This window comes from Eschscholzia californica, unplaced genomic scaffold (assembly GCF_041429995.1).
Source record: "Eschscholzia californica isolate CP2 unplaced genomic scaffold, dmEscCali1.0.p SCAF_2, whole genome shotgun sequence".
NCBI classification, from domain to species: domain Eukaryota; kingdom Viridiplantae; phylum Streptophyta; class Magnoliopsida; order Ranunculales; family Papaveraceae; genus Eschscholzia; species Eschscholzia californica.
The window spans coordinates 48,671,579-48,675,783 of record NW_028238309.1 but is presented as its reverse complement, the minus strand read 5'-3'; the positions used below and the strand labels follow the sequence as shown (position 1 = coordinate 48,675,783).

General features: G+C 33.5%; 1 pseudogene; it reads right to left on the bottom strand.

The window, feature by feature from the left end:
* Positions 1-1,605: 1,605 nt before the first annotated feature.
* Positions 1,606-2,804, bottom strand: LOC147558615 (purine permease 3 pseudogene; annotated as a pseudogene).
* Between the last annotated feature and the right edge of the window lie 1,401 nt (positions 2,805-4,205).

Genomic DNA, 4,205 nt, shown 5'->3' with positions numbered 1-4,205 from the left:
TCAACCATTGAGCCAATTTCCGCTTCATTTCATCAAAACACACGGTCGGGTATATATAGGGTGTAAACACATAAATGTAAAAACAAATACTCCAAGATACTTATAGGCGGATTCGAATTCAAGACCTCACGTTTCTAAAACCCGTGCCTTCACCAAGCCAAAGTCCATGTTATTTCATCTTATCACATCAAATGTTATATATTAGATATATTTGTATACATATTAAATTTTTTTTACTACTATTACTACTACATTACTTTTTCGGGAGGATCCAGGGGGTGCGGCCGCACCCCCTGGCACCCCCATGGATCCTCCCCTGATTGTAGGTACTATTTCTTATTTTGCTTTAGGTGCTCAGGCCCCCTCCTGTAATATTGTCTGAAAAAGAAAAAGAATGCGCGAGTCTGAGAGAGAACCATTTTGATTCATTGTAGGGTACTATTTCTTACTACACCTTAGTAGATACCGAGTTTGGCCCATTCCTGCAATATGTCAAAGCAGAACGAATAAGAACTTTATAATAGTTATATTACTCGGATTAGTTCCGGTCCTTATCAATATTGACTTCTAGTTATAACGTTCCGAGATCACGTAAATTGAGAAGGAGATCATGTTTGAATCCAAAGAGTTATTTGTATTATAGATGAAGATTGAAGCACAATACATATTTTATTATGTATGGATGAAGATTTTTTTTTTTAAAAACAGTGTAAATAACAAGGGAGAAGTAATGTGTGAATTCCAATGTTCATTCACAAGGTATATCAGTATCCTTGAGCAGGGGCGATGCTAGCAAGGGGCATGTGGGGTCACATCCCAAAAATGATTTCTCATATATATTATATATATATATATATATATATATATATATATCTTTTTAGTGCCTATTTATTAAATATTTAGGTTGAACCCAAAAATAATAGTTATTTGCATTTAAGTCTAATTACTAAAGTTGTTCTGTCGAAAATTTGATAAATCTAAAAAGCTCTCATGCATATGAATGGACAGTCCTAGAAGTAGCTCATCTCCAATTCTACAAACCTTCAATAATTTCTTAACATATCACTTTAGACAATACTAAAGATCAAAAGACCTAATTTCTTTGATTGTTCAGTTGTCCTTCGCCGACTTTGTACTCCCTTTTCAATTCATACTTTTCCGTTTCTTATTTGGATAAAACTATGAAATTACAGAAGAAATTCAAACAATTTAAACAATCACTAGTTTATGGTATTTCTTTTATCCCTATCTTCATCTTTTGCAAAATGTATACTAATGTCTATAGACTACATTCTACAATATATTTTTGTATGTGATACATTATTTGTTCTAAACAAGATTGACTAGTTTAAGTGATTCTTACTTGATATTTTACCTTGAAGCATCCAAGGACATTATGGAGTTGCTATTAATTTTTTTTGATCTTGTATAAGAATGGTGAATGATGATTTGCTAGCATATATTGAAAATGATATATTTGATTTAATTGATAAAAATATTATGCAACGATTTCAGTAGATGAAAATTCATTTTGGGCAACTACTGATATGAGTATTTGATATTGCTACAATAAAAAAAATGATTTTATTCGCTATTTCTTTTCATTTAAATGTGCCCCCATAGTGTACAATTTCTGGCCTCGCCACTGTCCTTGAGTGTTCCAAGATCACCAACAACATCAACTTCCTTCTTAATCTCGTTGTAGGATCCATAGAAGTAAGAAATGAATCCCCAAAGTCCCAAAGCCAAAGCCATTCCTTTCTCCCCAGTAAACTTCTCATGGAATACTATCACTGCAGCTATCTCTGTCATAGGAAGCAATACCGCGCTAATGACTCCAGCGAATAGAGAAGTTGTACAAAATATGATTCCCAATGTTCCAATATAGCCAATCTGCCACACCACTGCACCCGAAATCAACACTAAGTAGTACTTGATGGCACCTAATTCATATTGATTCGCTTCTCTTTGCATTGCCATGAAATCTTTATTAACAAGCATCCCTATGGTGCAAAAAACTGTCGCGGATAATGCCATGCAGAGTTGAAATTGCAACACTATTGCGTATGTTATGACTTTGCTCGCCTTAGCATAAGCAACCTCAGTACAAGGTAAAACAAATCCTCCCAAAGCAGCCGCACCTATGCTAAGAATGAAACCTAACAAGTATTGGGAACTAGTGACACCCTCAGGACGGTCACCGCTATTCCCAATACCTAGTAGAACCGAGCCCAAGGTCATTACAACAATGGCATTGATTGAAAAAGAAGTAAAATTTTGCCTAACCATTATGAAAGCAAATACAGCAGTGAAAATGAGTTGGGTGGAAATAAGAATGGAAGAGGTAGAGACAGGAAGGAATGATAAACCATAGGAGTACATGAAGTTACTAACTCCAAGTAATAGGCCAATTATAATGCTTGAGAGTAAGAGCTTTGGGGAAGCAAAGAAGCTGACAGAACCGGGTGTTTGATCACGACGGTAGTAGAGGAGAGTGAGAGGGATGAGTAGAATTGGAAAGCCAGCAGTTTGTAACCCACTAGACAACCATTTTCGGGAACCGCCGTGTAAGAAGTAGAGCCTAAGTAATAAAGGTCCGCCGATGATTCCAAATGCACTGCAAATGCAGTAGAGAAAGAGAAGTCCCCATTTAGCAAATATAGACTTCTTGTTTGAGTCTTCATTGATATCAGAGAGCTTCTTGTTAATACTGTTTTGGCCCAAGACTCCTTCCTCCATCATCTCCATGCTTTTGGCCATTTAAAGTACAAGTGATCAGGTTTGAGAAACAATAATTATATTAATTCCTCTTTCCCTCTCTCTAAATTTATCACTAATGCTTTGAGATGAAATGAAGAAGCAAGAATGAGATGAGAACTGATGGATTTGGTTTCTGAATTTATAGAAAAATGGGTGAAATGGGAGAGACTTTCAAGTGGACTTCCTTTAGTGGGGACTTTTAATATAATAAGGAATGAGAAAAGCATGAAATTTAACTTCTTCAAATTAATTCCTAATCAAATGTGAATTCATTATACCTTTTGTTGTAGCTGCATCTTCTTGACGACTAAAGTCTAAATACTTTTTATATGTCTAGCCAATCATCAAACCAATTTTTCAATCATTTACTTCACTTTATTCTCCTTTAATCCTTCTATATTACAAAGAGTGTTTATAATTATATGCATGTTTTCAATTAGGTTTACAAATTTCAACAAAAAAAAAAAAAAAAAGGTTTACAAACGTGCACTCTGATGTATATATATATATATATATATATATTAACTCATCTACTTCATGGAAGCACACAATATTAGTTATTAATATAATTTTTGGGGTTGGACAAAAAAAACAACACCTAATCCCACATTTAATTCTCTATACTACTAATATAGGATAAAATGCCAAAAAATAGGTAAAATAGAAATCTAGTCCAAAAGTTCCAATCTCTATCCAAAACACAAATCTATATGATTCCTACTTTATCATAATACCCTTTATAATTTTCAAGGGCATACTATCACCAATTTTCATCACCCTCGTCTTATTGATTTCCTTCTACATCTTTGTAAAGATATTTTTTGATGTTAGAGTTACTAACAAATTATGAATCTTAACATATTTATGATACACAACAAATTTTGTATATAACAAAACGCATTTTGTTCTCTATCATCATATTCCCTTCTCTCCATCTCTGTTAAAATATTTTTTCATGTCAGAGTTACTAGTAGATTATGAATCTTAACATATGTATAATACAACCAACAACCTTTGGTTGAAGTGGTAAGAGGTATAATCTTCCACCTTAGAGGTCAAGGGTTTGAGACACACGCTGAACAATTAAAAAAAAAACATATGTATGATACACAACACATTTTGTATATAAGAAAACACATTTTGTACATAACAAAACAAATTTTGTACATAAGAAAACTCATTTTGTTCTCCATCATCGTATTACCTTATCTTTATCCCTGTTAAGATATTTTTTGAGTTACTAACAAATTATCAATCTTAACGTATGTATGATACACAACGAATTTGTATATAACAAAACACATTTTGTTCTCCATCATCGTACAAATTGAAGTCGTCCGACTTCGATATAAAATTGGTGGGATTGTGGGGTGGATTGAGTCGAACCAATTTTAATACATATGAGAGTAATTGTGTCAAGAGTGCAAATTGACTAAAATAATGAG